Source organism: Corvus cornix, chromosome 1A (assembly GCF_000738735.6).
Source record: "Corvus cornix cornix isolate S_Up_H32 chromosome 1A, ASM73873v5, whole genome shotgun sequence".
NCBI classification, from domain to species: domain Eukaryota; kingdom Metazoa; phylum Chordata; class Aves; order Passeriformes; family Corvidae; genus Corvus; species Corvus cornix.
In genome coordinates, this window is record NC_047057.1 from 59,950,207 (window position 1) to 59,966,989 (window position 16,783).

The window sequence follows — 16,783 nt, forward strand, 5'->3', positions numbered from 1 at the left end:
CAGATGAGCCTGTGGGTGAGCTGTGATGGTTCTCTGCTGCATCAGCCACCCCCTTTTCATCCTGGAACAGTGGTTCCATGGGCTTTAATCACAGGGGTTGCAAAATAAAGTGTTAGTTTGGAGGAAGAGAAAGCAGTGTGCTCTACCTGTGAGTATTCTGCTCTGATGTCCTCTGAGCTCATGTGCTGGAGCTCTCTTGGCTATGTCGTTTAAACAAAAGGAAAATAAATGACTTCAAGTGTTTTTCTTCTTCCTTCTCTTTTCTCAACAACTGGAACTCTAAAGGCTTAGAAATATATTAAATTAATTCAGGCCTCTTGTTCCTGGAAAGCAAATGCCCTTCACGTACTTTCAAGGAGAAAAATGACAGGAAGAACTCTGGAGATCTCAGTCAAGACTTTTTTACATCAAGCTGCTTTATAATTTTAATTTTACTCTTCTTGGTTTATGTGTCAACATGGTTTTTTTGTAGCACTTGCTTTTCAACACCGTGGTAGATCTTAAAGATCTAGGATACATTGTTGGGAGCAAATAAGGAGTAGTTTAGGGTTGAATTTGAAGACAAGCAGTTTTTTTTTCCTCTTCCTGAGAAGAGCTAAATAGCAGTAACAAAGAAGCTTCTTTTCTGGGATGTAAGTGGTGTTGCTCCTGCTAAGGCAGGGTATGGGAATTGAAAGTGCAGTGAAGTTTGGGCTGGACAAGTCCTCTCTCAATTCTATTTGAGGTGTTGGGTTGCTCAGGGAAGAGAGGGAATAAGTTTTTTGGATCTTGTTGTGACTGGCCACCTTCGACAGTCAAGTGAGGACACGAACAAGTGACTGCAGTCAGTGAAGACTTGAAGAGCTTGATGCTCTTTATATTTTCCTCCTAATGTGTCTTGCTTCCAGTTTGGATCAGTTTTGTCCCCGTAGGTAAGAGCAGTAGCCAAAGCAGGGTGATACAGATCCTGTTAATTTGGGAGCTCATGCTGTTTATCAATAGGGTCAGAAAGGGCAGAAGAGTGAGCTGGCAGGAGGGAGAAGTGCCTTCTCCTCCCCACTGGTGTGCCCCTGAATTTTCTTGTCAGCATTTCCTGTATTCTGTTTTCACACCTGATGTGAAGACACCATGTTGCACCTGCAGACCTTCATACCCCAGGCTTGTAAATGAGACTCCAAGCCAGGATGCTGCCTGCACTGACTGACTTGTGACAGGCAAGCTCTCCTCTTACTAGAAGCCAAACACCAGTCCCAGGTTTATTTTTATGTAGGTTATTATGTAGCTGCTGAAGGATGACTTCTGATTACCAGTGATGAGAAGATAATTGGGACCATCTGCCCCAGATGTGGTAAAAGGCCTCCCTAGCTGGCAGCACCTGATCCTCCTCACCACTCTGTCCAAAACAATCATACCTTTCATTGCTACCTCAAGGCATCCACAAATCCATCTGTACTTTGGATATGATGTTGTATCTTACCAGCCTGTGGCCTCAAGGCTAATAATTTATGGTGGTGTGGGCTCCAAGTGATATCTGCAGTCTTTCAGAGTTGTCATTGCCTTGATAGGAACAGAAGCTAACATCTTGTATCTCCCATTACCCACAAGAACTGACTGAAATGTTCTGACCTTGTTAAAATTACAGCTGTGTCTCCTTGGAGATAATGACTCAAACTTTCTAAGCTATTCTTTCCGTATTTTTTTTCTCCTTTGTGGCTAATTGTTACTTAATTCAACCAAGACAGAAAGGGATGTAATTTTAAAGATTTCCTGCTTTTAATCAAGAATGCTGCTTTCCTGTGTTTAAAAAAACCCCAAACACCAACCCATCTCCAAAAAAACCTACTCCAAGTTTTGAAAAGTGAACTTCATACCTTTTTTTAATGTTCTTTCTCTGTAAGGTCTTTGTCAGTGTCCTAAACTGCTTTGTGTTTCCTGAACTTCATTTAAACACAGGGTTGCTTTGGCTCATGTGAATTGAGGAACAGTTTTGATCATCCAGTAAGCTATAGACCACCTGTGAAGAAAATAAAACATGTTTTAAGGTAAAAAGATTGGCATGGTAACCAATCTTGTTTTCCTTCCATGTGAGTGGAAGGGTCAGAGTTGCTTTAGAAATGTGTGACTGAAAGAGACCAACTGAGTTGGAAAGTAATTTCTTGTTCTTCCCAATCCTCCTCCTGCACTGCTGACTATTGACTAATAAAAGTTTAGTCAAAGAAGTTTTGGAAGAAGCCTCTGTGGGAACAGGATCATCAAAACAGGTAGTTGGCATTTCCAGCAGTCCCTCAAGTGTATGTTTAGTTTGGTGAAAGAATGAGCCTGGTTAGGTTCAGAGAAGTGTGAGGTCTTTCCACCTGCAGGAAAGGGAGTTTCCCACCTACAAGAGGTAGAAATCTTGCTGCTCTCTGTGTTTCCTCCTTCCCACTGAGTTCCCTTCATGTGCAGTGTGTATTTCCTCCTGATGTGAGATGTGCATCATCACCAGCATGATTTTACCAGTGTGGAGGTGCCAAAACAGATGGATTGTGTAGCAGGTTGGTCATCTTTTTTCACCTGATGAAAAATGAAACCTGGCCTCTGGGAAAGTCCTTTTTTGTGGCATCTCTTAAACAAAACTCTTCCTTAGAGCTACTTGTGGCATTTGCATGTGTGCATCTCCTCATAGTCTTGTTGAATAGACTTTTAATGTCTCTCTTATTTTACCTACTTCTGTTAATTATATTTTCTTTGTAAGTTTTGTTATTTTGTTTTTTGAGACAGTATGCCAGCAAACCTAGGCAGCAATTTATGCTGTATTCCTGCTGAGATTCAATTAGGCTGGACTCCTTTCTTGCTGGTTTGACTGACTTCTCTCTATTCTTGTATCTCTTTGCATTTTGTGTGAGCATCTCCTTCTACAAGTATGAACTGGAACTGGGGCTGCAGTGGGAGAACAAAGGCCACTTTAGTATTTTCTTTGGGACTTTCATAAACTAAAATACATAAAACATCTCCATTAAAATGTCTGGATTGATGAAGGGAAGGGGGGAAAAAAAGCCTTTTCCTCCAGCAGTGGCTTGATTAATGGATTTATTGTTTGTACAGATTTTGTCAGGAAGCCATATGGCTTGAGGAAAACAAAGAGGAAGTGGCTGATGTTGGGAATCTGATTTAATAGGGGTCCCTAAGGACAGAATGTGGCTCTTATCCTTACTCCTTCCCACTCAGTTTGCAGAGTGGTCTGAGAAGAGCTTTAGGGCTTCAATAGAGCTGCAGATAATGTGGCTCTGTTGGAGTGGAAGTGTTGGTCCCTGCTGCTGGAGCAGCATCACGGCCCCTCCATTCTCAGGTTCAGAATCCACTATTCTTTGGCTTTTGTGTAAAATGTCCTGGGGTAATTAACAAACAACAGTAACTGAAATGTGTACTACTTGTATATTGGCAGTTGATTGGTTTGCAGTAGATGAAAACAACTTTTAGCCTCTCAAAGCTCCGCTTTCATAGTTTGGGGTGAGATGATTCTCTCTCTCTTCTCTATCTCTCCCTCCCCCAGCAAAATTCAAGCATCTGTGCCTCTGGATTAATTAACTCACTGTCTGTATCCTAAAACCAGATTTATTTTCCTAATCTAACGTGTGTAAATGGGGATTGATTAGTAACTGGGGCTCAAGCACTGGTGATTTAACCTGATGTGGTGGGCTAGATAAATGTTGTGCATTTTCTATGACTGTTTGACCCTACTTAGGACTATGTGGTGAATAAACCTGAGTAGAGACCTTAAAGCAATGTTCTATAATGGAGCTGCAATCAAATACATTATGGAGATTCAACAAGTATATCTTTCTTCTGTTAAATTACAGCTTCTCAGCTGAGAGCCATAAACTCACCAAAAACTATTCTGTTCATTTCTGAGCTGAAGTAAAAGGCTCACGTGAACCATTAGTAAATGTTAGTGGTTCTGCAGAGTGGAAAGCACAAAACATCACAAAAACATATTCTGGTAACCCAGGAATTTAATTAATATTGGTTTGTGAATGAAAGCTACGTATTCAGTCAGTCATGGTGAAAATGATTTGATACGTGCCTGAGACTTGTGGAGTTCCTTAATGTCCTGTTGTGGAGGTTTGGGCTATGATGAGAGAAGCAATTACTCTTACAGGGCTTTGATGCTTTGTGTGCACGGTCTAGTATTTTACAGACCTCCCCTCTTTCCAGATCTTGAAGAGGTTTTTGTTGTTTTCTGAAGTCTTAAGATGTTCTTATGCTGGAGTTGGTATGTATTACATCTTTCCATCAGACAGATATTAGGAGACAAACATTTTGTCTGGACGAAATTCAGTGTCTGACAACAGTGGCAGAGGAGATGCTGAAATACCAGTGGGAAATTTTTCTGATTTACAGCTGTTTTTTCCATGCCGCACTCTATCAAGTTCCCATGTAGAGTTACACATAACAGATATGTTCCCTTAAAATATTATTCAGAAAATCTTTGGTCATGAAGGTTTAAAAATAACCACATCTCACACATTCTCCTTGGCTGTGCCATAATATTAGGCAACATCTGTCAGTCTGTCACAATGATGCTGTTAAACATTGTTGTTGTAAGCATCCCTTCCAAGCTGATTATTAGTCATAATCAGCAGTTTGGGATTTGTTACCTTTTGCCCAGTTTATTTGGCTATTTGTGCATGCATTGCTTGTGATTCACTGCTGCAAGGGAGTCAGGGTGTGCAGCTCCAGAGCACTTGGAGGGTTATACATCTGGAACAGCTCCAGTCTGAGGATTATTTTCCTTAAAAAGAAAATTGGGAAAGAAGATTATTTCACAATCTCCTATATTTACAATTTAGCAGTGGTAGATGCTTGTGACTACCTAATACAGTGCTTAGGGTTTTTGGTTTTGTTTTTTTTTTCTAATGTTCTAGAAAGCTGTTGAAATGTTGTTTACCACACTTAGTTATTTATAGCGGGAACATGTCACACCAGGTATAAGAAGCAGCAAATTAAGAGCAGTATTCCACATTTCTTTTGAACTAACTTTTCAAAAATAAAATATTGCTTGTGTGTACCAGGCTGTTGTAGATCTATAGGTGCCAGGTGAACACTGTGTTTTTCCAAAACATTAAAGGAAGGAGGGGGAATAGAGCTTCATCCTCAAGAAGGTTGTTTTACTAATATATAACAATATTTCTCTTTTTTCCTTCTAGGAACTGCCCTTGTCAGCAGAGTGGACACTGATGCCTGGAGTAGCAGATTGTGCATAAGCAGACATCTCTGTCTTCATCTGCAGGTAAGAAGCTAGCAAAAAACCCTCCAAGTAAGAGTTTCCCTTCTGTCCCTGGAAAGTACCTGCATGTAAAGCATTCTGAAAACTCTGAAGCTTAAAGAATCACAGAGTGGCTTGGGTTGGAAGCGACCTTAAAGATCATCTCCTTCCACCCCCTGCCATGAGCAGGGATGCCTTCCACTATCCCAGGTTGCTCAGAGCCCTGTCCAACCTGGCCCTGAACACTTCCAGGGATGGGGCAACTTCATAAGTTCATCACTACCCCTTTCCTCCTGAGATGAGAAACGTGAGCAAGATCCCAGTTCCCCTGCTCTGTGCAACATGTTTTCTCTAAACAGCTGTGTTCTGGGCAGACCTGCCCTGGCCCTGCTGCGCTTCTCTCTCCTATGATGGTGTGATCTCCATGGATATGCACCTTCCTGCTGTATAAGAGGGAGGCCCACAGCTAACCTGTCACTGGGGAGTGTGGAATGAGAGGAGACTTCTGTCCTTGGCTCCTCTGCTTGTCAGATGATCCTGGGCAGCAGATCTTCACTTGAGAAAGAATTTCTTTGCTGAAAGGCTTGTCAAGCATTGGAATGGGCTGCACAGGAAGGAGGAGTCACCATCCTTGGAGGTGTTCAAGAAACAAGTCTGGTTTAGGTGACAAGGTTGTGTTTGGTCAAAGGTCAGGCTCCGTGATATTGGAGGTCTTTTCCAACCTTAATGAATCTGTGATTCGCTGTAAGGAGTTGTCCCCAGCTTGACCACTCAGACATTGCCAAAAGTCAAAAAAAGTTGTCAGGAGAAGTAAACAGTAGCAGGTAGTGTTTTTCCTGACAACATGATGAATCCTTGATACAAGAAAAATATCAGAACTTAGACTAAAATACATACTTTCAGATTATGCATTGGTTTATTTTTCATATTGGTTTGATTTTTTTGAGTCCCCTATTTTATGATATAGATGAGGTTGGTGAAGCAAGTGAGAAAAACTGAGAATGCAGCTTCTTCTCTGGATTGTCACCATTTACAGGCCTTGTTTAAAGCTGATTTGCCTTTTGTGTACACATCAGCTTTTCAGTGATAGACTTCCATACCAGTCACGGCACCTTTTTAATTTCTGTATATATTGCCCTTCTACAACTCCTTCTATTGCAAATGCAGTATTTATAGCAGTATTCTGTTGATAAATAAATGAAAATGCTTCATTCGTTTGCCACAATGACAGTTTGTCTCATGTTCTGTGTATCAGAGGTACAGACAAAGATAAAGGTACAAGAGCTTTATCTTACTACAGGAAAAGCTGAAGCAAAGCAGCATTGAATGGATACTTTCATTATCCTTAATATACTGTATAGAACTAGTAGAAATATCAGTGCACATATATAAAATGTGCTCTGTATGGTGAAGAAGAGTTTTGCTGAAGGGTGGTACGTGTGTGGATGCATCTGTCCATGTGTACAGCATCCAGAATGCTGTGTTGAATCAAGTCTGGCTTCAGACTTGTCTTAAGTTGCCTCATATTTGAGAGGTGTTTTGGGTTATTCACTAAAGCACTTTCAGCCCTACATTCTAGGCATGTTACGTGTCTCTTTAATGCACACCAGTGGATTGTTTCTAAGGCAGACGTTTCCAGAGTATTAATTGCTGCCTTCAGCCAACATCTTCTTGCTAAAGGGGTGTGATGGTTGGGGGAGGTGGTACCAACCATGGTAGAGTCCTGCTGGCTAAACCAGCGCACAGAATTTAGACAGACACTGGTCTGTTAATTTTCCCAGGTGACATTTAGCCAGAGCACATATACATATGTATGTTAACCTGGAACCAGGAAGCTTGGAATGTAGTGGTGTTGAGCCAGGTTTTCTTCTGCCAAGTTAAAATATCTAAGAATTTGTTGTTGACTCTATTTTGAATACATTCCTTTCAGTGGAGTGAGTTTGTGGCCAGCTGCCAGGTGACTGCAGTGTCACTCCTTTATTTGTCACTTAGAACAAGTCATGTGAGTTGCTGTCTCTGAATGATTTTATTGTATGAGCGCAGAAGGTATTTGCCTGCTAGGAATTCATCAGGATGGTGCCTGCCCATCCTCACACAGGGAGAGTTACTTATTTACCTTTGCTTGTTTTGAATAAACCAGTTTGGTTTTTTCCCTTGAGCATAACTAATGTAATTTTTTGTGGTTACGTGACTTTATTTTGCTGTCTGTTTTGGGGTACGAGACGGGGTCAGCTTGTGGTATTTCATTGTAGTGTTTTATTAAAACATTTTTTTTTTCCCCAGCTGAAATAATGGAGTAATAATAGATCTTTGTACTTAAAAAAATTGATCCACTTTTATTCAGTGTTAATCAATAAATAAAGTAATGAAGAAAAGGAACAGAATTTATTCACTCTGGCAGCACAAGTGGACATCAAATCAGAGGAGTAACTCTGGGAAATGTTTTTCTTTCACTACTTAAACTTTAAATATGAAAAATGGACAAAAATAGACATAACTTTTTCTTTGAAGTTCAGAGTAGGTCTAATGACTCTTTAAATTGAATTAACTCACACGAAGTCTTAAATACAGTTGACAAAAACATTGTTTTGAGAGCCACTTCAGAAGCTTTCACTCGCAGAATGCTGCTTCATGTTTTTCTGCATAGTGATACTGCATTTTCTGGGATGTTTGATAAGCAACATACCCGTACTTTGTTGGTGTGTGAGCACTGAGACTTAATTTGTATTCTCCAGCTGTTTTGTGGCCTGTGTTTGTCATGATTTAGATGTATTTGACCTACCTGAGCTGGGCAGATACTTCTGCTGGTTGGGCTAAAAAACCTGCATGCTCATGCTCCCTTCCAGAACCATGGAAGCAGAGTGCAATTCCTTTTTCATCCGAGTGCCCCAGGTCATGAATCAGGAAATACTCCATTCATTGAGCTCATGATTTTCTTCCCTTCATCTTTGACTGGTATCTACTGAAAGGTATTAAAAGGTGGGAGAAGTTCCTGGGTGCTCTCTGAGAGGATCTCTGGCTCAGGGAGAGTTTTGCTCTGACATGCCAGCGAGTTCTGGTTGATGTGAGGAATAATCTTAAGGGGAAAGTGCTGCCTCTCAGGTTCTCATTGCTTCTCCTGCCCGTCTCAGCTTTGCTGGGTGCACACCTTTCTCCTGCTGCCTGGCCATTGAGTCACTACAGGAAGAAAACAAGATTCCTCCTGACAGTGGTATCGCTGGGATCCTTGAGTTTTGCTGCATTCTTTGTATTACAAGAGATACTTTTCATCTCTTGTCTCTCTTCCTCACTCCAGAGCTGCACACTGCACAAAGTGCCTCTTGTTTCCTTGCTGCCTGCGTTGCACTTGTTCAGACTGGTGGGGTAGCCGAGCTAAAACTGAAGATATCATGGCATGTGCATCTATTTCTTTCCTTTTCCTCACTTGGTCAGATTTTTATTATGTGTAGCTTCTAGCTTTCTCATTTAAGGCTTCTTTTCCTTCACTTTATTGTCCTGTGCAAATCTGTCCTTACATAAAACTTGGATCTTATATCCACATCTGAACAGTTTCTTTGCACTTGGAGCAGCAGTACTTCAAGTATTTGAAATTCATTTGAAGTGGAATACTTTGAACATGTTTCTGAGGAAATACAGTGGTCTGATGGTTGGGAAAAAAAAGCTCTGCCAGTGGTTTTTCAGAGTTGGGATTCATCTTGTGCTTGCCAGCTGAGGGCAAACTGAAAATGGAATGTAAGTGGAGACAGGATGTCTGGAAAGGACAGAAATATTGATAATAAATGGTAGGGGGGGTGGTGTGTGGAAATGCCACTTACATGAAGAGACAGTAGTCCCTGGCTTTTCTGCTTCAAAAATATTTGATTCTTGAGACATGGGTTGCTGCATCCATGCCCTGGGTGTTGCAGGCAAACCATTTCCTACTTTTTTTTCATTAATTTATTAAGCTTTGGCAAGGTTTGTATCCTCTCACTTGCTGTAGAGCAGTGAAAAAAATGGGATCATGCAATTCCTGTGGACTCTAAAGTTAAAATGACTTAGTTTGGTATTTATTAATTTATCAATCCCTAGGGAATTCTGCAATATTCTAATCTTCATAATAGCAAAATGTGGCAGACCTCACCTCATGGATGTTTAATGATTCACTGTCATTAAACATTTGAGAGGAATAATGTGCTTATTACCCAGCTCAAAAGTTTTCCCACTTTATTTACTGCTGTGCAAACATCAAAATGTAGTTTTCCGAGTCTGCATCTGCAAAGATAGTACTGGGTTTTTTTGGACTAATTGCAATGCACATTAGTAATTTCTCTCTCTGGCAGGAAAGAAACTCAGCTTTTTGGAGGCATGTCGTTCTGATACAATCTCTTCTCTTTGTTCAATGTAGCTTTGGCAGTTTTGCAGACTGCTTCCTACAAAGGATAGTTGCAGAATGTCCAAAAATGAAAATTTCTGGGCTTTAAAGAAGTAAAGGTTTGTTTTGAATCGTAATTGTTAAGGAAACATGCTTTAGTATTTGATATCTTGGAGTGAGGAAGAGAAAAAATAGCAGCTAAATGAAGTCAAATTTAAATGCATGTCATTTGTCAAATTGTAGAAATCTTACTCACAAATACCTGCAAGTTAGTATTCAGGTCATTCATAATTAAGTAGGAAGAAAAATGTGAATGCTTGGCTTACCTCACTCTATAAGCCTGGCTTTGTACTTTTATAAATAATAATTTTATGAAAAATAATTCCAGATTTCTTTCATATAATCTTTCCTAGGTCTGAGGAGACTCACATATTTGGATTTTAACTTAAGTGTCATGTTTTGGATGTCGGGACTCATTAATGCTTTAAATTTTGCAGTTTCAGGTGTTTATTTGTGTACTATCTTATGATTAGCACAAACTTTCTGTGGGCACTTCCCCTTGAGTTCTTTCCAGGATTTAGATTGCTTGCTAGGTAATTGTGCTTAATAAGCCATTCTGGCCTCCTGATGTTACCTGGTATTGTACACTTCCATAGCTGCATATCAATAAAGGTTAGAAATCCCAGCAACCACTTTTTATTTAAAAGAAAACTGACCAGGCTCTTTTTGTTAAGCTCCCTCACACAGTTCTAAATCCTTAACCCTGTCTATTTACTTATTCCATGCTGCCAGTGGCTCTCCAGGCTGCACAGCCTCTCCTCTCTTTCTGTGCAGAAGAGGAATCCAAAGAAACAGAATCCACAGATACTGGGATTTTTTTTAAGTACGAAAGACGAGGGGAAACTAAAAATGTCCTAATCAGATCTCTTGGTTTTGGTTTGGGTTTTTTTTTTTTTTCTGCTTCCAAAGAGAAATGCAGGCTGAACTTCATCCTTCATAAGCAGTGTGATGATAACCCCGAGAGCTCATCACAGCATTTCATGCACCAGTGCTGAGATGCTGTTTTGTTTAACTTGGGCTCTATGTCAGGAGGGCTTCAAGAAGAATTTTTGTGGAAAGGGTGGTCAGGCATCAGAAGGGCCTGCCCAGGGAGGTGGTGGAGATCTGGAGATGCTTAAGAAAAGCCTGGATGTGGCACTTGGTTGACAAGGTGATGGTTGGTCAAAGGTTGGACTCAATGATCTTGGAGATCTTTTCAAATGTTAATGATTCTGTGTTCTTCAGTACCAGTGTCTGGCATCCCAGGCATCTCATAAGTTCAGGAAAAATGGTGAAGGAGGAATGATGATAAAATTCCTTCTGGAGGGATGAGCGTACTTCCAGAAGGTCTCAACTACATTGCCCATCTTCTGTGTGCTTTGCAGGAGCTCTTTAAAGCAGAACTGTGCTTGCCTTGGCCTCTCTGAAAGGCAGCAGAACCCCCAAACAGAAGATGCATCCTGCCCAAGGTGTGGAGATGAGTAGAGTAAGCTCAACCAGCTCAAAACGCAGTTGGGTCGCACCTGCTGATCCATTGTGTTTTGGTAGGTGCTCTGCAGAAGTTGGTTAAGGGACAGTGTGAAGGAGGATAAAGAGATGTAACCAGTAATTTGGTGGAGTTTCACTTCCATGTGCATGTCTGAGGTGACTCTGGCGAGTGAGCCATGAAGACTTCACTGGGGAAAATGAGTGAGAAATAAACAAGAAGGGCAGAGATCAGTGTGGAAGGACTTCCTGAGTGAAAATAAGTAGATCAGGTGAAGAAAGGGGAGGGCTGCTTTGTCCTGCCTGCATTTGGCAAGTCTGCTGACAGCAGAAATCTGTCCTGGCATCATTTTGCAGGGCAAATGGACACCATGGGGTTGCTGAGGGTGCAGTGAGGAGGAAAATGTAGCCACTAGGAGTTGAGATGAAAGCCTGTGACTGCGTGGCCAGCAGTGAAAGGCTGTATCTCAGAAAGTGCAAAATACAGATGCTGCCTGACAATACAGAGGGAAACCCATACGTGGAAAGTTGTTCCGGTTTAAAAATTGTTGCAACGGAGAAAGAAGGACAGAGCAGGAAAATGAAAACTTTTCCCCCGCTTGCTGTATTGAATTTGACCTAACATCCATTTTCATTGGCATTGCTGGCTGTGACTTCTGTTAATTGCTGTCAGTTTTTTGGCAGAGAATAATGTTTTCCCTGAAGAGCTCTTTGCTGGATCTTTCTATGAATGCAATACATGATCTTTATAAGACTTCCGAGGGGAAGTGTATTTATTATGATGTTCATCTCTGCACTTCTCACTCTTCCCAGGGAGTTTCGGAGTTTAGGTGAGTTTTAGCCAAACTTATAGAGAAAAGTGGTTTAAAAAGTATGAAGTTCGTAACAGTTTCTCTAAAATTACCAGCTGAATAGAGAACCTAAGTATGCCCACCTCCTGAAGTGGAATTTGGCTCCACATCTATTCTGTGCAGTGTGGCCAGTTGGCCAAAGTGTTGTAGGCTTACCTTGGCACTGCCACGGAACTATGGGAATTCAAACTGAAAACTCTGGGAATTTCAAACTGAAAGAGGGGGAAATTAGGTTAGATATATGGAAGAAATGGTTCCCTGTGAGGGTGGTGAAGCCCTGGCACAGGTTGCCCAGAGAAGCTGTGGCTGCCCCATCCCTGGCAGTGTCCAAGGCCAGGCTGGATGGGGCTCTGAGCAACTGGGGATAGTGGAAGGTGTCCCTGCCCCTGGCAGGGGGTTGGAATGAGATGAACTTCAGGGTTCCTTCCAACCCAACCCATTCCATGGTTCCATGAATTACGTAATGCACTTCTAGTATTTCAGCCTATAAGCTATTGCTCTGTTATGATTACTTCAGATTTTGTTCTAATAAAATTAGCCAAGCTCACAATTATCAAGAGAGGGGAAATACTTAAGTGATCCAGCTGAGTCCTATAAATAGAGAATAGGAGAAGCGAAGAAGTTCTTTTGTGCCTGGGGAAATATGGAAGTAAGCACAGCCAAGTGTAAATTTTAGAAAGTGGTGGGTTCCCTCCTCTCATTTGTCTTGCTTAACTATTCAAAGACTCCTCCTAGTAATATGTTCTGTTCTGTCTTGCAGACTTTTCTAGGTTGCCAGAAACTTGAAATTTCTTAGGTAATGTTTAATGAATAATGTATCTGCTCACTGAGTAAAACTTTGAGACTATAATTTTTTGGAACAGTTATGTTGATTAAGTTGAAAGAGCCTCACCTTGTTTCTGTTTCAGAAATTGCATTTCGTTACAGTGAGATTTTGATAGTCATGTCATACCATGGCTTTAAACCGCGTGCTTAACTGACTTTTAAAACTTCTCTTAATTCAAATTTAAATAGATTTCAGTTACAGGATGTATTTTATTTCCTGCATCCTTCAGTGCAAACTCGGAAGGGGAGGAATGGGCTCATTTGTATGCAAGGTTCACCACAGTATAGAGGAAGAAGGTGGTGTGTTTTGGTCCATATCTTGAAATGTGGGAAGTGTAATAAGTTTTTTGTATGTTTGTGGTTTTTTATTTTTCTGAAATTTGCCCTCAGCTCACATTTGAGGTGCAGGGAACACCTCTCTGACAGCTGAGACTCAGGGTGGCTGTAGTCAAATGACAAAGCAAATGCTGCACGTGGACTGAAGTATAAAGAACAGATTCAGTCCTTCAAAACCAAGAGTTAAAGCAGGTCTTGCCAAAAGGCAGCAGATGAGCTCATTGCCTCATTAGTGTAAATATTGGCAATTACACACTAATGTCTTCAGTCCTTCAGCTGGGTGTGAGTGTTTGTGGACAAGCTGTGAGGGGAGAGGGGAAAAGTTGAATGGGTGGAGCTGTGTCTTCCTTGGAACCAGTTTGGAAAATGACCTGTTTTGTCTCCTTTGAAGCCAGGGCATTTCGAGGTCTAAGGTGACTTTGAAGTAAGGTGCTTTTGTATAAATATTTCCTCTGCAATGAACCAGCTTGCTTATTTCTCTGCTCTTTTTTTTTCACTCCCACACACTACTTAGACCATATTAGAGATGTATAGATGTGACTTCCACCTAATGCTGCTGTTTATTAATAAAGTGGTATGTAATAAAGCTGTTTTCTCAAATGCACTATATATATGCTACTAATGAGGAACAAATACTTACACAGCTTTGGAAAACATTACAGTGCAGTAAATGTCTGCCTGTTGACTGAGATGATGAATCAGGAGATGTTTATTTAATGCACATGTCTTTTTTTGAGCTGTTTGTCACTGCATTTATATGCAGTGCAGGCTCATTGGCTAATGTATCTGGAAAAGGATATTCCTCTGCCACAGAATAACTCAAACCCAGCTGCTGTCTGAACCTCTGCTGTGCTGCCACCAGCTATCCTGCTGGAGCCAGTCCAGAGCAGGGACACCAAGGGGAGCAGAGGGATGGAGCAGCTCTGCTGGGAGGAAAGGCTGAGGGAACTGGGATTGTTCAGCTTGGAGAAGGGAAGGCTTTGGGGTGACCTCATTGTGGCCTTGCAGTGCCTGAAGGGAGCCCACAGGAAAGATGGAGAGAGACTCTTGGCAAGGGCCTGGAGTGACAGGGCAAGGGGGAATGGCTTCACACTGACAGAGGGCAGGTTTAGATTGGATATGAGGAAGAAATTCTTCCCTGTGAGGCCCTGGTTGCCCAGAGAAGCTGTGGCTGCCCCATCCCTGGCAGTGTCCAAGGCCAGGCTGGACGGGGCTTGGAGCACCTGGGGTAGTGGAAGGTGTCCCTGCCCATGGCAGGGGGTTGGAAGTGGATGGGCTTTAAGGTCTCTTCCAACCCACACCATTGTGTAATTCTATGATCCAGCCCTTCCTAGAACAGTGGTGGCCAGTGAGGCTTTCTAGGATCAATCCTGCCTCTCTAGGATTGTGATGTTTCAAACTGACAATTTGGCTTGTTAGTAGCTAAACTACAGAATGAGGAAAAGGAGTGCTTCATGTAAAATGAAGGTGGTACTTCAGTCCTAATCCTGAAACAGATTCAGGGTTGGGATTTAGTGAGTAAGCCTGCTTGAATTGAGTTCACACTTGTATCATAGTAAATCCTGTCTCAAGAGCTGAAAGAAGTGCTGCATCAGGTATTGTTTTGATTTGCTGGTACATATCCTAAATATAATGCTCTTAAGTTTCAAATTTTTAAATTTCTGCTTTAGAAACACTCTGACTGAAATCTAGTAGAAACAAGGATCTTTGAAACTCTGACTTGAGTGCTGTCAACATTTCCAAAACACCCTTGGGTTTTTGTACCACAAGTCCATGTGGAGTTCAAATGCTTTTTATATCTGATCTTAGGGAAAGGAGAGTATTAATTTCAGAGTTGTTAGTCCTGTTAAATTAATTCAAGTACAAGAGCGCAAAACCTACTGTTAAAAATGCAAGGTTATGCTCTCAGCCGTGACCAAATACAAAGGATCTTTAGTAAGCCATCTGTTTTCTTGGCTCATCTGCTGGCTTTTCCTTTCCAACATTTTGTGGGGATTTGAAAATGTTTTGCAGCACAGTTGGGTCAAACCTTGTGGCTCCAAACTTAGGATACAAAGTGTTACAGACACTTAAAGGAGCACTATCACTCCAGCCGTCTATCTGTGTTCATGACAGCTGGTTGGAACTCATCTTTATGAAGGCCATGAGCATCTCAGTCACAGTTTGTGATCCTGGAGGTTTGTAGCTATGTCATCATTTGTATCCCAAGTTGGATGAATGTTTTGTGCTGCAGTTAAATCATTATTAAGTGGTGTCTGGTTTCTTCGTATTGTCACGTGTGATTTAGATTAAAACACTGTGCAGGAAGATGTCCTGAAGACTTAACATGCTTGCTGAAGTTAGAGATCAGTCTTAGAATTAAAATACTGAAGTCAAAAATACAGTTTTCAAGATGGAAGAATTATTTCAGGTAATAACTCAATAGTTGCCATTAACAAAGTGTATATATTTGCAAGAGCTGACAAGAAGTGTGGATGAATGCTTTACCTCCTCCTATCACTCCTCCATCCCCAAAAGAAAACAAGTTAATTCCTTCTAGCTAATTCTCACCAATACAAAGAGAAGAGACAATTTGTTTTTTCTGTGCCGTAAAGATTGCAGTTCAAGGAGAGATTGTAGCTCAGGGAGAGGTTGGGAATGTTCTGTAATTAGGCAAAATACCAGTTGTAGCATTCCCTGCTTCAGAACAATGTGTCTTTCCCTCATTTTTTTCCCACCAAATTGTTAGCTGTATTGCATCAGGAGAAATTGCAGTGCAAGCAGCAGTTCCTGTTCTCGGCAGCTGAGGGTTCCTGGATGGAACTCAACTGGTAATTTGTCTGGGAAACTGCGACTTGGGGAATTTTGGGTTATCCAGAGGCACGATTTTGTGCAGCCATTGTTGCCAGAAACAACTGCCTGCACTTCAGTGCTTGTACAAACCCCTGTGTTGGTGCTATGCTGTCCTCTAACAGGTGAGGGGGATGTGTTGTGTGTTGATATCACTTGTGGCATCAGGATTTTGGCCTCTTTGACACAGATGTCAGACCATCTTTTGGCCAGTCTCATGGAAGAAAATTCTTCGGTCTTAAACTCTCTCTCAAGCTTGTTCTCAACACTGTCATCTTCATGGTTGTGGGACCTCTGGTTTATTTGTTTCAAGCAGTGCTTATTATCTCAGAGCATTCTTCTGGAATAGCAAAAGAATAACCTCCACAAGGGTTAGTCCCACAAAAAAAAATTGGATGCTCTGTGAAAACACTTTTCAAAGAAAGTCATAGGTTGATTTTAAATCCACAGACTGTTCTTTTCTGATAAAGGATAAAAGTTTTGCCTGCAGAAGACTTCCACTTGATATTTTTGACTTCAACTTGCCATGAAATATTTTTGCCCATTTACTGATGGGAGGCTGCATATCTTGTAGGATATTTCTTCTTCATCAGTCTAAGGGAGGAGGCTTTTTGGTAAATACTAAGGAGCTTATTTCCAGTAGCCAATTCTGTCTTTGCAGTTACCTTCATCAGGAAAATGTTACTTGGCTCCATACCAGGATTCTTCTGGTAGGGAAGACCTTCCAAATGCATCCATGTTCATGCTCTTCTGAATGAATGGTTTGTAAGCTCTTTCTGGGTAGCTGGACTGGCTTATTTGTGCTCCTTTGTTTGGTATTTTCCAATCAAGCCTTACTAGCAC

The 16,783-nt window shown here is 41.3% G+C and overlaps 1 protein-coding gene across 1 annotated transcript in view; it reads left to right on the forward strand.

Moving 5' to 3' along the window:
- The window catches only part of RASSF8 (Ras association domain family member 8), a 73,303-nt gene that overhangs the window by 31,475 nt on the left and 25,045 nt on the right, over positions 1-16,783 (forward strand). Inside the window, exon 2 of the mRNA XM_039571628.1 lies at positions 5,166-5,248. The gene's annotated coding sequence lies outside the window, so the exon portion shown is untranslated. The remainder of the gene's footprint in view (positions 1-5,165; positions 5,249-16,783) is intronic.